Source organism: Triplophysa dalaica, chromosome 16 (genome assembly GCF_015846415.1).
Source record: "Triplophysa dalaica isolate WHDGS20190420 chromosome 16, ASM1584641v1, whole genome shotgun sequence".
Lineage (NCBI taxonomy): Eukaryota > Metazoa > Chordata > Actinopteri > Cypriniformes > Nemacheilidae > Triplophysa > Triplophysa dalaica.
The window spans coordinates 17,599,702-17,620,349 of record NC_079557.1 but is presented as its reverse complement, the minus strand read 5'-3'; the positions used below and the strand labels follow the sequence as shown (position 1 = coordinate 17,620,349).

The window sequence follows — 20,648 nt, the reverse complement described above, 5'->3', positions numbered from 1 at the left end:
TGTGTAAGAACTCGAGCTGCCGCGTTTTGAACCAGTTGCAGTTTTTGTAATAGGCATGCATGGCAACCACCTAAAAGTGCATTACAGTAATCTAGTCTTGATGTCATGAAGTCATGAATTAGGGATGCATCGAAAGGAAAATTCTTGGCCGAAACCGAAAACCGAAAAATAGGAAACCAGGGCCGAAAACCGAAACAACGAAAGAAATTTGGCCAATTATTAGTACCCTTGCATTTATGGCCATTACTGTGTACTAACTTTACTAAAATCAAGGCATTGCAATTGCATAATTAAAGTTTCAAAGAATAAATCAATTAAAAATTATGCAAATATGTATTTAGCACTTTGCAACAATGCACAGTATAAAATAAAATTCAACTAAGATGTTTAACTTGACCCCACTCATGTGTATATTAAATAATAATGTACAGGGTACTGGCCTGCTGAAAAGTTGTACAATTAAATGTTCTCTCATGAAAACAAAGTGCATTTAGGTCAAGTGCATTTTACATTTTTCTCTGTAGGACTAATACAAGAAAGTGCATTCAGAACAAGTGCAACTGCTTAAAGATACAACAATATTTTCTCTGTAGGCCTTCAACATAATAGTGTATCAAAACAAAGACTCCCATAGCCCATATGTTATCTGTAGAACTTTAACAACAACAAATGCACCAAGAATTGCAGATGTGCAAAGTTGATAATAAGTAGCGTAAGAATAGAATAACCAACTTATTCTTTCGTCTGAAGCGCTATGATGTTCAGGGACGGAATTTGGAGAAAAACGTGTTTAAAGTTAAGTTATGAAAATAAAACCCCAAAGTCCAATATCACAAGTAAAAATCACTTTACAGTGGTAAGAGACTTACTCTAATAACAATTTAGTAAAAAAAACATTTCCTAGTGTTGAAGTCTATAAAAATACTGTAAAAAAAGCGTTGGAATAAAACGAAAGTAAGGAAAATGGTGCAGCGCACATTTAAAGAACGAGAGCTCTGCCATTATCACTACACAAGAAAATTGACAAACATTTCGGACATCAACTAATAAGCAGTGAAGCAAGTTTTAAATTGTTTATCATGTGCATAGTGTCTGGACTTTTGATCATCTCTTGTATATTTTGCGATCGCGGTCCGGCTCGCATGAGCAGTGGAGCGGGCATAACTCCTGGTGCTGTAGACGTGGAGCTCTGTCATCTCACAAAAACATTGTATAAAAAACTTTGCATGCCATAGTTTACACAGGACTGGCGGAAAATGTGCATTAATACTTCTTCATTCTTCATGTTATGTGGTTTACTTTGATAGGTGAACTGTCTTTCCCGCGTCCCAGCGCGACATCTGACGGGTTTTCCCAAATCGCATCACATGTCTAGTCAGTCAAATGACAACGACACGCATATCGCTTCGCGACCATATCACGCTGAAGGGAAACGGGTGTTTACAAATTGCCCTCATTGTAATCTGCCATAATGACGGCGTCACTGGTAAAAAAAATCTGTCAATGACAAAGAATCATATTCTTAAAATGGAAAAATGCAATTTTACAGGTGTTGGCAACATGGCTCTCAAATGACAAATTACTATCGAATACAACGCCAAGATTCTTAGCTGACGACGAGGATTTTATGGAGCATCCGTCAATTGTTAAGCAGTATTCTTGGTTGTTACGTATGGCGGTTTTTAGTCCAGTAAGTAACACTTCTGTTTTGTCCGAGTTCAGTAGTAAAAAATTGTTACTCATCCAGTTTTTTAAATCAACTATGCATTCCTTTATTCGATGGAACTGCTGGGTTTCATGAGGCTTCGAGGAAATATAAAGTTGAGTATCATCATTATAACTTTGAAAGCTAATTCCGTGTCACTTTATTATATCTCCTAGAGGTAGCATATGTAATGCGAAGAGCAGAGGCCCTAGGACTGAGCCCTGTGGTACACCGTACTGGACTTGCGATTTGCGGGACACATCATTGTTTATTGCTACAAATTGAAAACGGTCAGATAAATAAGACTTAAACCATTTCAATGCTATTCCCTCAATTGAAATAAATAAGCTATTAAGTGAAATAGGATTGCATGTATTTGTCTGAGTGATGCATCAAGTACTGTGCTGTTCCATTTTAAATATAACCAGTCTGCGTCCTCTCAGGTTCAAGCTCCCTAGTCAGAACTAACCAAGTCCAATCTAGCAAGGTCACAAGTCCATTCTTTGCGTTCTTGGAATTGAGAATGTAAATGTAAATGAGAAAAGACCGAAGTCTGTTCCAAAAATGCGCTCCCATGTACCCTTGTGGACTCGTGGCTGGTGGCCCTATAGGTCTGCTCTTTCTGATGTATCAAATGTGGACTCTAAGGAGGTCCACAAGACCGGAGTGTGCGATTTGGGACAGGGCCTTAAGACCTGCTCAGATTGCGGGAGATGCGAAACGAAAACCCGACGAACCCACATGGTAGATGGCGTTGATGGAGAATACAGTTCAGGCCAAAACATTATGTGGCGCTCAACCGCTATTTAGGCTTCGGCTGCTGAGAAGAAGAAAAGCTTAAAGCTTAGCGCGTAGCAATACAGGCTACTAGTACTGTTTGCTTTACGGACTTACCACAGCAGAACAAGAAATGGATTTCTCCAGCAGAAGCTGCAGCAAAGATGAGTATATTGTTTTTTGCCTGAATGAGCAAAGGAAGAGAAAAAGACGTTATTGGGTTCACCCTATTCTTAACAAGAGAGAGGAGCACGGGGAGTTTAATAGATGGATCCAGGAGTTAAAGCTGAACCACGATCCTTTTCGTTGTTACTTCAGGACAATGGTCTTGGGGTTAATTAGTTACCAAATGGCATTGGCATTGCAGATGTACCATTTAAGTCCGTTTCTTTGCTTTGCGAACGGGGAAAGATTTGTTGCACTAGATGTAAAAAAACCTTTTCATTTTCGCCGGACAGATATTTGCGGCGTACATGAAAGGCCACATAATAATCTATTGTTTTTGTTGTAGTGTTATCGCGACGAACACATGCTGGCAATCTGAATTGCCGTTAAAGTTACGGTGGCTGCTAACAATAGGATGCAGTACCAACTTTGGCCACCACGTGCCACTAGTACGCATGAAATCTAATGCTTGTCCACTTTATACCTTGAATAAAACAATATGCAAATCAAGACATAAAAAGGTTATAGAAGGGTCAGATAACTTTTATCAGTCTTCTACATTTACTTTCAGCAATACCATATATTTCAGACTAGGCAGAGTGTGCTATTTAGCAGGTTTTAAAGCAAACTTTTTTGAGTAATGTATAATGTGTCAGGGTTTTTCCTGGCTCAAAATGAGGCGGAGGTGGTACTACGTGGTGTAAGCCTTCAGTCCCTTTAAGTCCCTTAACAAAACACTTATATTAAAGGGCCATAACCCCGGAATCCCAGAAATTGAGTCGCCCGCATGTTTGAAGAAACACCCTGTAATTATTCAAATCCATCATACAAATCCATCTTTTTGTAATCTCCTTTAAACCACAATAGTGACACAAAACAGGCTGTTGGCAATCCCCTAACAATCTGATGTCACATTGATTGACGCCTGCCCATGACCGCTCACAGACTCTGCCTTATGAGCACCTAGTTCCATCATCCGCCAGAGATATGCTGTCCGCCGTTTTCAGGCAAGAGCAGATGTAGCCACTAGCCAGCGACAAAAATGTCTAAGAACGATAAATTTGTGCTGTTGATGGATGTAAATTGAAACATAAAAGGAGGCCGGGAGGAGACCGGAGAAGAAGCACTTTTTTCGGATCGACAAACCGACATTCACCGGTCCATATCTCCAGTCCGGAAAGACTTACAGAATGAGCCAGGACTCGTTGGAAGTCGAGTCGATGCAACTCCTAAGTCTGGAGCTAGATCTCCCGGTAGCCGGAAAGGTTGAAAAATCTAAGCTCCGGTAAAATCTAAGCTCCACCAAATGTATCTCCGGGTTCCGGGGTCACGGCAGGTCGGTATAGCATGGGTTTCGCCAAAAAAAACATTCTCAAGAGTAGAACAGTACCAGCTGTTCGCGATCAAGCTTCATCTCCGGAAGAAGTATTACACATCGTTTTTAAATCGCCTTTCTTAAAAAATGTGTTTAGCATGTTAGCGGCTGTTGTTTACATGTTTGCGACTAATCCTGAGACTTTACATTGGTCCAAAGACAGGTGTTGTGTCGTAACCTAAGTGGTAAAACGCATCACGCCCATCGGTTCAGAAGACTTGTGACCGACATAATGTCTGTAAAACTTGTTCATTACAACAAAAGAGCAGTTATAGCAGTGTCTTTCTCGGTGAGTTCAGTGTTTTCTCATATGTCCTAAGTGTGACAATACTTTGAGCGGATAGAAACAAAGTGCCCATTTGTAAGAAAATGAGGTTACGCAGAAATTGCTATTCACAACCTAATAACACCTGGTTGCTGATCTTTACATACATGTCTGTCATATACAAGTACTCTGATAGCATATATATGCCTGTATCCGTGTTTATGTCTGTTAGTAATATGCATGCACATGATTAATCATCATTGGCCTACATTTCATACAGCAAATGGTCAGCATATGTTGTTCTATCTATGTTTTTGTCTTTTCCATTTAATTTGTATTTATTAACAATGCATTAAGGTTATTTTTATTGCAGTTATTGTATGGTTTTGGTTGGAAAGGGCATTACAGACGTAATTGCGCTTTCCGCTGTATTGCTTGCCGTGATGTCATCCAAAGCATGTCTTAGCGCTCTACCTCCTATTTTGGATACAGGGAGGGGAACAGTAGCTCATTTGCATTTAATGAGACACCCACAAAAACGGTGCGTTTTCCATTGCAGCCGCAAATGGTCATATTTAACATCTTGTAATGAAAGATATGTGTTGTATTTCAAGCTGAAACTTGAGAAACATTCTGGGGATACCTATGACTATTTTCACATTGCAGAAAACACTTTAAGTAATAAAATTTTTAAATGCTTAAACATTTTCTACTTTTTGGTTTGGATGGATAAGTTTTAAGGATACGTTTTTATCCATTTTCAACTAACTTTCCACTAACTAGCAAAGCTCATTTAAATCTGTTCTCTTGTGGTTCACTGAGCTTTGAATGATTCACTGATTACTTACATTCTGTTTAAATGAATCGGTTCAAAGGAGTCATTTGTTTAAGAGTTTTTCTGAACGCCATGTGTGTTCAATACTATCGATCTACCTGTGCGCAATATAACGCTGATTTAACCAGCCTACTTCACAGGTATAAACATTACAGAGATGTACAGCATGTTAATTTAAGAAACCTTTTTAAAAAAATGAACATAAAACACCTGAACAGCTGTGACTCACAGCTAATACAGTTCGTAATATAGCTCTTGTACTGAACTATTCAGCGCCTCGCTGCTATATGGGGAGGCTGTGCTGATAACGAAAAAGCGCCTCCTTTGTGACATAATGCTGCAACTGCAGTTACAAATGACAGTTTAATGCACACAGTGTTTTTTGTGAAGACACTCATCATCATTTTGGCGAGAGTTTGATGCAGCACAAAATTTGACTGAGGCGGCCGCCTCCAATTTCTATATGCAGGAAAAACCATGCGTTTTAGTAAAAATTTGTTGCGTAGGTCTCTACATTTATGAAATGCCATTCTGATATTGATCCTAGTTTGATCTCCCTCGATTATATCTTTTTTCCCAAACTCTTCTTGGGTCATTGGTTTACCCGTATGTCTTAGTTGACAGAACCAGCTGCAAACTGTAAAGAATATTGTGCCCCATAACGACCGCGCAAAACAAGATCGTTTATTGATAGACGCTCCAAATTAATACTTTCACATTTGTCCACGAGTCTGTGTTGTCATGGTTTCCACGGCAGTAAAAGCGGAAACCAAGGGTAGCGCCAGAAATTGTGTTATTAGAGCTCCACCCCTTCAGGATGCGAGGGAAGGGAACAAGGAAAAGAGGACCGAGGAATTAAGAGAAGTGAAATGGTATATCCTCGCTCCCTTTACCGTCACTTTAAAGCGATAATAACTGTACACATTACATATAAAAAATATAGTTAAATACTTAATTTAGGCAGATTTCATAATCCCCACTACAATAAAACAAGTTAAAAACATGCTTAAAAGTGGTCAGAAATGTATATAAGGTTTATCAAAAATATTTTATACATAAATATTAACTATATTAATATATTAACTTTATGACTATTAACTATACTCTCTGTAATGGGTATACATTTACAAAAAAGCATATTTTAAATATGATCTTAAGATGTGAAATTGTGCAGGGGGAGGAAAATAATATGCGCGTTAGGTTTAGTGGATAAAGCACTTCAAAAAGGAAACGCATGTGTATCCTCGGCTGTTTCCCAATTCGGGGGCTGCGTCTTTGAAGGCTGCATTTTAAGACCTATTGCCTCACAGCAGCGTGGCTGTAGGCTGGTACGGCTGTCCAGTTTCGAAGGTTGCTTCAAATGCAGCCCCAAAATGCAACCTTATTTCCGTGGGTTTTTAAGGATAGAACGAACATAGCCTCTGCTATCCCGAAATGCATTGTGCACCTGTAACGGCTTGAAATTTTTAAATAATAATTCAAAATGTAGTTAAATAAAAGTATGTAATTCACAAAAACAGTCCATTTCAGTGTCATAATAATATATATGATGTTGTTCATTAACATTATTGGTGCATTATTGTGTTTTAAATTTGGTCAATTTAATACACTGTTGGGCTGTTTCAATCTACATAAACGTGTCATAATCTCTAAAAGAAAATATTTTTTTTCTGTCTCTGTATATGTTTAAAAAAGTGAGAAAGGTCACTCCTGTGTCCTGGAAATCCTCCGTGAAGCTAGACCGTCTCATTTCAGTTTGGTTCTTGGATTTTTGAGGCTACATGCTTTGAAAAACAAGTATTCGTTTTTAAGTCTGCGACCTAAGAAGGTTGTAGCCCCCGGATTGGGACACCTCATAAACATAAAGCCTCCTCTCTCCTTGCCTCCTCTCACTGCAATAGAGGGTATGCATTGACGGCACTTTCCCACGAGAACACGCCGGGATACTTTCCCTTGGATGGTTAAACTAAGGCAAATTGCTGCATGGAGGATTAAAAAACGGGACTAAAACCGCCTTTATCATCTGGACTCGGCGATGATCCTTACAACTACCTTATGACTTACAGGGGAGCAGTCTAGTATTTTTATTTTTTTCATTTGGAAGACAAGGGAACAGCAGCTAGCAGACCTGGCCCCTTCTGTGCCCTTTTCTGGTGGTCATTGGCCAAAGACTCAAAATGGAGGAGTTGGATCTGCTTCAGGCTCAATCTGAGCAGTTTACGTTGGAAAGTCAGGGACTATCAGAGCTAAGGCAAAGTAGGGATGAAGGGAGGGACATAACAGTGGAGTTGATGTCCCCCCTTCCTGTAGAGAACAAGCAGTTTATCTTCCAAGAGAGCGGAAATGCCCTAAGTTTCCGGGGTCCTCGACTACTGGGACATTATCTGTGGAAGAATGGATAGAGGAAGCTTGGCGTTGCATTAGGTCACAGTAAATGTCCGAGTGGGATAAAGCTTTAAAGATGAATCATTTAGAAGGGTAGGGCCGTAATGAGATCAATCATCGGCCTCAGGAGGTGAGGGGCAATTCTGAAAATGTCTTTGAAGTTTTACAAGCCAGGTGCTATACCCAGCTATATGTCGTTAGAGATCAATTTTGTGAAAATTTGCGTAATCATATGCTTCATAGGAGCTGAAAATACTGGTAAGAGGCAATACAAACATGTCAATCTTGGAAGTACGACGTGAGGTTATACGTTGGGTTGAGGACCCTTATTTTACACCTATGAGACTCATTTTACATCTGGTTGCGCCATCCCCAGAGTTGATGGAACTTAAGAAAATAGTCCTTAAAGAACAAGCGCAGTTGGAATTGTTGAAGTACCTGGCAGAATAATCGATTTAAACGTGCAGCCGATGGTAAACCAATCTGCATTAGGTGCAATCAGCCTGGACATATCGCGCGGTATTGTGAGGCTGTTCTTTACACTCAGACTCCTGAAGGGGCAGCTGTTAGAGAACTCTCTGGGTTGTCTGAAAACTTGTAACCCCCAGCGTGTTGAGCCACACGTTGGGAGGGAAGGTAGATGGCTCCCATGTAGACTCTTCGGTTTACGACCGTTTAGTAGGACCATGTCCAGTTTTACCTGTTAAAATGGATAATGTAGATGTACCATGTTTAGAAGACACAGGTTTTATGGTCACTACTGTGACTGAGGATTGTGAGTGGCTTAATTTAAAAGTTGCAAACGGCTGGATATATTTGTCTGACCGTTTTCAATTTGTAGCAATAAACAATGAGGTGTCCCAAAAATCGCAAATCAAGTACGGTTTACCACAGGGCTCAGTCTTAGGGCCTTTGCTCTTCGCATTATACATGCCACCTCTAGGAGATATAATAAAGCGACACGGAATTAGCTTACACTGTTATGCTGATGATACTCAACTTTATATCTCCTCGAAGCCTCATGAAACACCGCAGTTCCATCGAATAATGGAATGCGTAGTCGATTTAAAAAGTAACAATTTTATACTACCGAACTCTGACAAAACAATAGTGTTACTTACTGGACCGAAAACCGCCATACGTACCAACCAAGAATACTACTTAACTATTGATGGATGCTCCATAAAATCCTTGTTGTCAGCTAAGAATCTTGGCGTTGTATTCGATAATACTCTGTCATTTGAGAGCCATGTCGCCAACACCTGTAAAATTGCATTTTTCCATTTTAAGAAAATATCTAAACTACGTCATATGCTGTCACTGTCAGATGCAGAGAAATTTATTCATGCATTCATGACATCAAGGCTAGGTTACTGTAATGCACTTTTAGGTGGTTGCCATGCATGCCTATTACAAAAACTCCAACTGGTTCAAAACGTGGCAGCTCGAGTTCGTACCCGTACAAAAATGGATATGGACTTTACAGTCTTGGAGCGAGCTAATGATGGTCAAGAAAATGTACTAGTTCTTACCAATGTCTTTAAGTATACACAGGCTATTGCTACCAGAGATCAAAAAGCTAATACTGTGGCCCAGATGTTGGTGCAACATTGGTTTCATCATTTCGGACTAGGGATGCTCACATTGACCGTTTAACCGTTAACTGATCGTTAAAAATTGGACTGGTTAATACTATCAGTTAAATGATTTAAGTTATATTTATTTTAAGTTTAATAATATTAATAATCTTTTTTATAGAAAAATAATATAAGTTTTTAAATAACTATTAAATCATACATGTTTTTATTTTTTTGCATGGTGCAAGAAAAACATGCTAAGCAGTACCTCACAAAGAGTACAGACACGTGCGACTAGGTGTAAATGCCTGAAAGAATGTAAACTTCTTACGTCCCCTTGTCTAACAATATTCTAGGGTTGAAGAGTCTAGTCGACGGAACACACAGAGTTTCTGGATCCAGGAGACAAAGTTTGACACAGACACAAGTGCTTGTTCAATCAGAGTCCAATGTTTATTGTTTTAGGACTAATACTTATAATTTTGTCTTAGGAGGCGTCATATAAAACCACCTAAACAGTGGAAAATCACCAGACTTTCTGTTTAGTCTTTCCTCCTGAACAATCAGATATGATTACATATTCATTATTACAATAACAGAACAATCGTCCATAGGCATCATTAGGAACCTTGATATGGAGAACAACAGATACTTATATCAACATAAGACAGCATGACATGATAGAACTTCCAACGAGGTTAAACAACAAGAATGAAAGGCACATCTTATATGAATAGAAGCTAATATTAATAGGAATTAATAGGAATGAATACATATGATACATGAACTTTGTATTAAACACAGATGCAATATTTGTAGAGGACAGGACGAAATCCAGATTCTCACAATGGCCACTTTCAGACCAACGGTCTGACCAAGCGGTCCTGTGTCCCTTTAAAGAACAAATATATATAGAGTAGTACAAAAGGTTAATCAAAAGGTTAATACAAAATCTTTAATAAAAGGATAGTTGCATTTGCGTATTTTTATGTGGTTTTCTGGTTTGCAAGCTGCTCTTTGAGGTAAAAGATCAATCGGACTGATTTGTAATAAAAACATAACAACACCAATCACCCTCAATAAAAACGAAAACATAAACATAATTATATCTACTCTTCATCATCTACCGTGCCAATCTCAATTACCGAATCGTCAAGCCCATTATCTCCTTCCATTACATTGTCGTCCATCAACATTTCTTGGTTCTTCCATCACCGGTATTGGTTCTGGTTCTAACTCATGTGTTTGAACACAATCATTATCATCCTCGTCCGTATCGCTGTTATGATCAAATATGGATCCCCAAGTTTGATTCTGATCTTTCGGACGATAACCTTTAGATGTGCGTCTAACCAGCATAGCCTGGTTGACGTCAGTCGTTCTTTTTGCTAACATCATTCGATCGGTTCCTTTGGTTGTAAAGGAAGTAACAGATCTTTTAACACATCCAACCACACACTGCAACATGCATGGCAAAAATAATAACAAGGCTAAGATGGTCATCACAACTGGAATTACTGTACCGGTTATCCAATATCCCCATCCCCCGGATAGGCTGTCCAACCATTGAAACCATGTTGCATCTACCGGTGTGGGTTCACGAACTGATTCTCTCATGTGCTTCACAACGTCGGTGATATTGTCTGCATAATCTGGAATTGAAAAACAACAAGATACTCCTAGCATTTTTCACACTCCTCCTTTCTCTGCTGTTAATATATCCAAAGCAAGTCTATGTTGCACGACGGCAACTCTCATTTTCTTTAATTCGTTAGAGATTAAGTTTAAAGCTTGTGCTGTGTCATTTTCCAAAGAAAGAACTTGCCATGCCAGACCATTAATTTTATTCAGAGCAACAGTAGTACCGGTTCCTGTAAACAAACCTGCTAGGGACCATGCCACGTTCTCCCAAGGAGTAGTCCATGGATCACTAGTCTTATGGCCTGCATAATAATTTGGCAGTTTTACTTCCCTTTTATGTCTATTCAAAGATGTGGCCAGATTTGTCTTTTCCATTATGCTAGTTCCTGTGGACAAAATAGCAGCATAACAACAACCTTTTTCATTCCCCTGCATCTAAATGGTAATATGCAGTTTCACCACAAACCCACACCATTCCTGGTGAACTGTCTAAGTGTGAAAATGGACATTCAAATCCCTCAGTAGTTTTATTGAGATATTGTATGGTGCAATTATGATGTCCGTTACTTGATTGAGACAAAGTAATTTCATTTCTACAATCGGACATTCCTACTATATGTCTGCCTGATTTGGAACACACACATAATTCTGCGGGACGAGCATTTACATAAAATGCAGGACCTTGAAAGGTTCTCCTGTATACGAACAGTTATAGTCTCGCATTACGTATGTTGGTGGTCTTCCTTCTCGAATATTCAGAGTCATTTGTACTATTAGAGACATTTGTTTTGGCATCTCGTAGTTACCATCATCATTTAAAATCATGTCTGTTGTAGGCAGTTAATTTCTCTCTAATTTTACTTCTTAATTTAGGATTATACCAGTGATTATTATACTTATTAGGATTAGAATAATCGTTGTTCCACGCAGTCTACCTGGCTGCCTGAACGGGTGCCCTGGCCTGTTAGGTTCTATAATTTAAGAATTTAAGAATATCTGTGCCAAACACAATAAGGGCTTCTGTAAGTGTGCACGCAGTATAGGAATTGATATCTAAGAATTGCTTAGGATAACAATTTTTCCCTTTTTCCTTTTAAGAATAGAATTTGGCCCTCAATGCACCTCAGGGGAAGCTACAGAGTCAGCACTGTTGGCTCAATGGGCCTCCTATCTTCTTGCTTTGGGTGGCCCCCACCTCGCGAAAGGTAGTTCTTTCCTCAGCTTAGTCAGTGCTTTCTCCACCCTGAGGTGTAGTAAGGTGAATCCCCTGTTGAGATTTTATGTTAAATTGGAGCTTGCCTGCTCTCCTGAAGAACACAGATTCAGTCTGGAAGCGTGTATCCACTGTGGCTGGTAGTCCGTCAGAACTCCTGTCCGTGTTACGGCAATCACAGTCGCTGGTCCGTGGTACTTTGGTTCTCCAACCTTTGTTGGCTTCAGATTCCTCACAAAGACCTTTTGTCCTGGAACAAAGTTATGAGTAGGCTAGTCTGAGGGAAGAGCAAGGCACAAAGAAACATCAGCACATATAGAATTTAACTTTTCGACTAAGGAAGTCACATAGTCCTCCTGGATCACCTTCAGATCACCTAAAGAAGAAATACCAGACCGGCCTTTGACCCACGGGGTCGGGAAAGGTCTACCCATTAGTATTTAGAACGGTTACAATTTTGTCGTGGAAGATGGGGTCATTCTTATTTCTGCCAAGACTGCGGGCAATAAATCAACCCACTTTCTTCCTGTATCGAGTACAGCTTTTGTTAGTCGTGTTTTCAGTGTTCGATTACATCTCTCCACGACTGCTGCACTTTGCGGATGATATGGAATATTAAAATGCCAATCAATAGACAATGTTTTTGCTAAGAGCTGTGTTACCTTTGACGTGAAACTCGTCCCGTTATCCGATTCCAATCTGGCCGGTACGCCCCACCTTGGCACAATCTCCTTCGTTAAGATTTTTACCACTGTTTTAGCATCTTCCTTTGCGCATGGAAATGCTTCAGGCCACTTTGAGAATCGATCAACAATTACCAAAAGATATTTTAAGTTACCTATTGGCGCATGTGCGTAAAATCAATTTGTAAATGTTGAAAAGGAGCTTCCGGATGTGTCAATGCATCGTGCTTAGCTGATTTGTGCGGATTTACCTGAGCACATGTTAAGCATGCATCCAAAACAAGCTTTGCTGTTCTGTGAACATCGGCTATACAGTACAATTGGTTAATTGCTTGAACTACTTTTGCACAACTGGTGTGAGATAACCCATGGTAATGTCTTATTAGGATGATTAACCCTAATTTCGGTAGTGCTATTCTACCCTGTCCATCTCTTATAATCCCTTCCTTATCAGGAGTGCAAACATTTTTTCTCCAATGCTCTAAGTCTCCCTGTGTTGTTTGACTTTGCAGGAATTTGATATCAATGTCAGATACATTCGTTATGTGCACCGTCATTGCTACCTTTGATTCATTTTTTGGGATGAAATGGTGATTTAATCTGAGCTTGGGCTGCTGCCTTTGCGGCTTCATCAGCCCTTCTGTTGCCTATAGTCTGTTCATCCTCCCCCGAAGCGTGACCCTTGACCTTTACTATGGCCACTTCGAGCGGAAGCTGAACTGCTTCAGTCAACTGTCCTATCAGATTTGCATGTGCTATTGGCTTTCCATCAGCAGTTTTAAAACTTCTCGCTTCCCACATTCTGGCATAATGGTGAAGAACACTCCAAGCATACCGAGAATCGGTGTGAATTGTTACTCTCTTTCCTGTCATCAGCTCACAGGCCCGTATTAATGCTATCAACTCTGCAGCTGAATTGAAATCTAGAGCAAAAGCTTCTTTTACCTCTCCTGACTCGGAAACCACAGCATAGCCACAGAGGTAGACCCCGTCAGATGGCTTTGAACAAGAACCATCAACATAAATGTGTTCTCCCCCCTCTAGGGGCGTGTCCAACAGATCGAACCTAGAAGAGTAAGAGGTGGTCAGTTCAAAGATGCAATCATGTTCAACATTAAAATCTGCCATGTCTACCATACCCAAAATACCCAGCAAAGCAGGATTAATGTTTGCTGTAGTTTGAATGCTAAGATTTTTTGTTGCCAGCAGAGTAGCCTCGTAACCTGAGCGTCGTTGCGCTGTCATGTGTTGTGTTTGCATGTTGTGTAAAATTACACCTACCTGATGGGATGCATATAATATTAAAGGGTGTGACAGCACAGTTTTCTCAGCCATCTGTACAATCAGAGCACATGCCGCTACAGCACGAAGACATGCTGGCATACCTGTGACTATGTTATCTAACTTTTTAGACAGATATGCAACTGGCCTATATGTTGAGCCATGAAGTTGCAATAAGACCCCTAAGGCGGCACCCGCTGTCTCCCTCACATGCAAGTGAAAAGGCTTGGTGTACTCCGGCAGGCCCAATGCTGGTGCCGTCGTGATGGCTGCTTTCAAAGCATTGAAATGTTCATCAGCTTCCGCAGTCCACTCCAATGATGTGTTTGGCGGAGCTTTGTGATCTATCAGACCCCTCAGGTGCCGTGAATCGCACAGTCAGGTATCCACTGTCTACATTAGTTAATTAGTCCCAGAAAGCTTTGTAGCTCCTTTATTGTTCGTGGGGACTTAACCTTTCTGATCAGCTGGACCCTATCTGTAGATATTGCTCTGAGACCTTGCCTCAACACATGTCCCAGACAGGTTACCTTGGATTGAACCCATTGCAGTTTCTCTTTCGAGGCTTTAAAACCTGTTTCGGCAAGTACATTGCAAACAATTATAGATGCTTTTTCACAGTCCTCCTCCGTCTCCCCCGACACGAGTATGTCATCTGCAAACTGAAGCACACACACTGTTGAAGGCAAATCAGTCATTTTGGCCAAAGTTCTGTGCACTGCTGCAGAAAAGACAGCGGGTGAGTCTACATAGCCCTGAGCAAGGCGTTTCCATGAATATTGCTGCCCCTTAAATGTAAATGCTAACAAAGGCTGAGTATCTGGGTGTACAGGCACAGAGAAAAAGGCTGCACACAAATCAATTACTGTAAAATACTTGTGCGAATGTGGCACTGAATTCATAACAGTCAAAACATCAGACACAATTGGTGCGAGTGGTATGATTAACTGATTAACTGCTCTTAAATCTTGAGTTAATCTCCAAGTTTTCCCATCCGCTTTCAAAACAGGATTAATTGGTGTGTTATATGGTGAGTGTGTTTGTTCGAGGACACCCTGCTTGACAAAGTTTTCAATCACATGTTGAATGCCTTGTTCCTTATCTTTAGACAAAGGGTATTGTTTAATGTAGACAGGTTTGTTTGTTTTAAGTTTAGCCCGATGAGGACCCATGTCAATGAAACCAGTTTCATCCCTGAACTGAGACCATAACAAAGGGTTAATCATGGTGTCCGCCCCTATAGATATGCTGCTACCGGAGGGAGTTATCCTTGAGCCGCTTATCAGTCCACTCGTAGGCAGAGGATCGACGGATGCCTGTAAACTAGACAGAAAGGAAAAAACAACCTTGTTATCAAAAAAAAAAAACTTTGTTTTTTTCTACAACATTTCAAATGCTATTAGATTGTTAATGATAATCTTTAATTTTTATATTTTTATTAAGCCTTGTTGTGCAAGCACTGATGAGCTTGTGCAGAGGCAGCAGCTTTTGCCAGAGGGGAACTGGAATCCCCTGGTTGGGCCTGGGTTCCCCTGAGGTTTTTTTTCTCGATGGGAGTTTTGGGTTCCTCACCACCGTTTGCATATTGTTTTGCACTATCTGCCTGGCCGGGGGGGCTGCTTTAGAATTCATACTTGTATTAAATGTGTCTCATGTACAGCTGCTTTGTAACAATGAAAATTGTAAAAAGCGCTATATAAATAAAGTTGAGTTGAGTTGAGTTATCAGTAAACTTAATGTCCATGCCTAATTTATGCATCATATCACGACCTAAAAGATTAAGTGGAGCACCTGTAATAGTTGTGAATTTATGGAAGAATGGTTTAATGCCATTGGCCTCCACATTACTCGAAAATGTTAGGGTTATCTCACATAAATTAGAACCGACATCTCTCTGTGAGTATCCCTATGCTTGATTTTGAATGTCACTCAGTAGGATATGAACCACCGGTGTTCTCATGTCTGCTCTGTGGTGTGTGTGTGCGAAACTTGTGCAACTCTCTGCACTCTCGTTTGTAATCGCCCCTCCTTCGCAATGAAAGCAAATGACCTCAGACTTCTTCCTTTGGCTAGGGTTTACAGCTGTTAGTTCAATGTTCCTTTTTCCTAGATAGCCTGTAAACATGGCATTCTCTAAAGTCATATCATGCAAGTTATTCTGATCAATTGCGCTTGTTTATGATTCATGTTATTTAACAGAGTATTGACAAATAGAGGCTTTATATCATTATTCATAGGCAATTTAGAATCTTCAACCCATGCTTTCTTAAAAAGTACAAAAAATTGAGCAGCTGAGTCTCTTGCTGCCTGTTTCAAAAGATAAGACCTGTTGACTCTCTAAAAATTTATCAAGAAACACTATTATCTGTCTAAAAAAATATTTCAACATCTGTAAAATTTTCCCAAACAACGCATGTGGGTTTGCCCCCGTATCGCTGTTTGTGATTTTATCATTTTCAATTGATATTGTGGGGAGGGCAAACTTTTCTCAACGGTCTATCATTTAGCGTGTTTCCAGCTCTTACCCAAACCATTGAATTTTGAGGGTTTGTAGTTACATTAGCTTTATCAATTAATTTTTCTGGTTTCATCTCTATTGGTTTTTTCGACAGTGATGCTGCAGAGGGAGAAGTCTGTGTTTGGCAAGGGGCAGTTTTGATTTGCATACGCAACAATTTCATGTCTTTCCATACTGCATAAGCTTTAAACATGTATTGATAATCCCATATTGGGTCTCATGCCCTTTGCCAATAACATACACTCATCAGAAAAGGACCCTTCCCTCGGATAGGGAATATAACATTTTCGGTTTTATTCCCTCCAACCATCCTGCTAGATTGCTAACATACTGGATCTGTATAAAATCCCTGATTATTTCTGTACATACAGGCGACTGGCGTTTCACCCGGCAGTGGCCTCGAAACAGAATTTTCCATCTTACACTTTCAAACCCGGCGGTGATAAGACAGTACAGTACAGACAAAACAAAGAAAAACCCTCGTGTTCAATCGACCAACAGTTTCAACAGTGCTGCATGTATTATATTGTGTTCAGAGGTGGATATTATATTCACCGTCCTTTTCTGACACCAATATTTCAATACATGCAGTAACAGTGATATCAATAATATTTTCAATTTTAACTGTAAGAATGTTATTTTTTAGAATAACCATTAAACAGATTTTATTTCTTTTTTATTTCTTTTTTGTGAGTAACAAAGCCTTTACCTCAAAGCTAACACTTCGATCCCAAATTACAGTGTGATCAAGACTGCATTAACCATTCATATTCGTGCGTTAATAATTATTTTATTAATTACTGTTGCCAGCCTCGCTGTCACAACAATGGGAAGTCGAATCCCACTAACATGAATTGAAACCTATTCATATTCGTTAATAATTATTTTACTAATTACTGTTGCCAGCCTCAGTGTTACAACAATGGGAGAATCAACTCCCACTAACAAGAATTTAAACACACAAGAATCCTACAGGGTAAGCGTTAGATTTCTTTAAGTCATAAAAACTGTATAGAAAAACACTTACCCCTTTTAATGTAGGTCTGTGTCCGATCGTCAGTGTGCCAGAGGTATTTTGTTCTCTTTCGTTCAATGAGAGAAGAGTCTCCCCTCAGACGAGCCCCCAACTGAAAGAATGTAAACTTCTTACGTCCCCTTGTCTAACAATATTCTAGGGTTGAAGAGTCTAGTCGACGGAACACACAGAGTTTCTGGATCCAGGAGACAAAGTTTGACACAGACACAAGTGCTTGTTCAATCAGAGTCCAATGTTTATTGTTTTAGGACTAATACTTATAATTTTGTCTTAGGAGGCGTCATATAAAACCACCTAAACAGTGGAAAATCACCAGACTTTCTGTTTAGTCTTTCCTCCTGAACAATCAGATATGATTACATATTCATTATTACAATAACAGACCAATCGTCCATAGGCATCATTAGGAACCTTGATATGGAGAACAACAGATACTTATATCAACATAAGACAGCATGACATGATAGAACTTCCAACGAGGTTAAACAACAAGAATGAAAGGCACATCTTATATGAATAGAAGCTAATATTAATAGGAATTAATAGGAATGAATACATATGATACATGAACTTTGTATTAAACACAGATGCAATATTTGTAGAGGACAGGACGAAATCCAGATTCTCACAATGCCCTCAGAAACGTTTTCTAGATTAAAGTCCGATCACGCAATTCACTTGACTAAACAATTCTTGTGATTGTTGAGGCCACATTCGTCAGGGCTATACTCCTCCAAACAGAGTACCACTGCCTTTCTCTAGCTCAAGTTCTTTATTTCAAATGAAGACAGAGGACAATCGCACTCACAATGCGCTGTGACATTAATTGTCTTCCCGGCGTGTCTGCGGCTCAGCAAAGCTAATAGCGGAGCTACTGCAACGGAATTTCGGTGCTAGCCATCAATTTAACCTTTACATAAACTTATCTCATGTATGCTTAGCATCGGCTGCCCGTGCGCTTTGGAAAGGAGAAGATAACGGTGCGACCGGCGGTTTCCCTGCCTACTTTTAGACGTGACGTATATGAATATAAAAAAGAATGTTTGTATTTTGTGTGGTATAGCAGATTGAATTTCTATATGTTTAGATAAGACTGACTGGTGGAAAGCAAATGTGACGCGCTTCCAGATGCGTTAGTTCTACATTCCCGCGACATCCGTGCCCTCTGAAAGTGTGTTTTCTGCCGCGGGTCTAAGTGTCAACAAGCTCCAGACTGTCACCACAACACGTCAACATGTAACTTTATTAAATAAAAACTTGTTTCCCTTTCTTATGCCTCTTGTCTGAGCCCAGGGGGGGCATTATCTAACAGCGTGTTTACTGGGTGCTGATGGAATCCAGTTTGCCGTGATTAGAGGGAATGCAGTGAAGCTATCGCCCTCTTTTGGTAAGTCTGTTCGTACATAATCCAGCTGTTCGACACTAACGTTGGTGCCCCCTCTGGCCCATGGTGCCCATGGTTAATAATTTTGAATGATCTGTTATTTATTTATTTGTGACCAATAAAGAATTAGATCTCATTGTAGTTGTAGGGAAGATATTTGTTCTTTTTCCTCCTGTGGCCCCCCTGCGGGTGTTACATAACAATTCATTTTGACCAGTGTTTTACCACTCAAGTAGGCGCGTTCCAGCATGTTCACGTGGGAAAGTGACAACACATGCATACCCTCTAGGGATACCGTCAAGTCCAGCTGCTTGTAGTTTCAGCAAATAATTGCGAGTTTTAGTCCCGGTTTTTTGTTCCTCCTATTAAATGCAGCCATTTTGCCTTAGTTTTACCACTCAAGGGAGTGTATCCCGGCGAGTTCACATGGAAAAATGAAGTCAATGCATACCCTCTATTAGATAATTTAGACATCCTTAAAGATTGCTGTGCTCGAACGGTGTCCGGGTCAAATGATGGAGGACGGAGGAGCGAGGAAACGAGGTGGCATATTGAGAAGTACCCATACTGGGTGCTTATCAATTCTTATATGTGCATCCTCATTTCCTTTCCTCACATCTAAGCTCCACCCCTTCAGGATGCCAGGGAAGGGATTTAGGAAAAGCGAGGACGGAGGAATTAAAAGAAGTGAGGGTCCTCAATTAACGATGACTATACACATTGCACATTGAAGTTAAATACGTACTTCAGGCAGATTTCATAATCCCCACTACAATAAAATAATTTAAAAACATGCTTAAAAGTGGTCAGAAATGTATATAAGGATTATCAAATATATGTTATACATAAATATGAACTATATTAACTTTATGAATATTAACAATACTGTCTGAAATAGGTATAAATTTACAAAAAAAGTGTAATTATCACATTTATGCATGTTTGAATAAAGATGTGACTATGTGCAGGGGGAGAAGAATAATACGCGCGTCAGGTTTAGTGGATAAAACACTTCCTCAAAGGAGACACGCGTGTATCCTCGCTCATGACTCCTCATAAAGCCTCCTCGATCCTTGCCTCCTCCCAGTGCAATTAGAGAATAGAGCCGTCATTAAAGATGCCTTAAAGATGGCTATCCTCGATCGGTTTCCGTGTCATAGGATGGAGGAGGGATCAGCGAGGAAGGAAGGCATATAGAGAAGCACCCAGTGTCTTTGGTAACACGGATATGACGCCACAGACAGGCGACTGCCAGACACGGTCCGTGTCACTGGTTAAAATTACAATTTTCTCAAGATTTACAAATAGTTGGAAACATTTGATATCTTGTAAGTAGTACTCAACTAAACAAAATATATATCACTTGCCTAGTGGTTTTTGGATATTTTTTCTGCAAAAAAGTAACTTCAAGTAATTTTAAATCTGTATGACTTTCTCACACACAACACAAAAGATATTTTAAAGAAAGTTGGTTACTTGACAGCACTGGACCCCATTTACTTCTTTGCATGGACAAAAAACCAATGCGAGTGAATAGGTCCAGTTAACAGCATTTTTCAAAATATCTTTTGTGTTCTGTGGTAGAAAGAAAGTCATACAGGTTTTAAATGACAAGAAGGTAAGTAAACGATGACACAATTTTTATTTTTGGGTGAACTATCACTTTGTTACCTTCGCAATAACCAATTTTTTAAGCCCGAAAAGCCAGAGTTTTCTCAAACTAAACAAACTTATCTAGTTAAAAATTGAAACTGGCTTCATGCAACCACTATTTGTATATTAACAGAAGTATGTGTAGTGTTGACAAT

The 20,648-nt window shown here is 39.8% G+C and overlaps 1 protein-coding gene across 3 annotated transcripts in view; it reads left to right on the top strand.

The window, feature by feature from the left end:
- The window catches only part of mrnip (MRN complex interacting protein), a 52,606-nt gene that overhangs the window by 26,697 nt on the left and 5,261 nt on the right, over window positions 1-20,648 (top strand). The window lies entirely within an intron of this gene.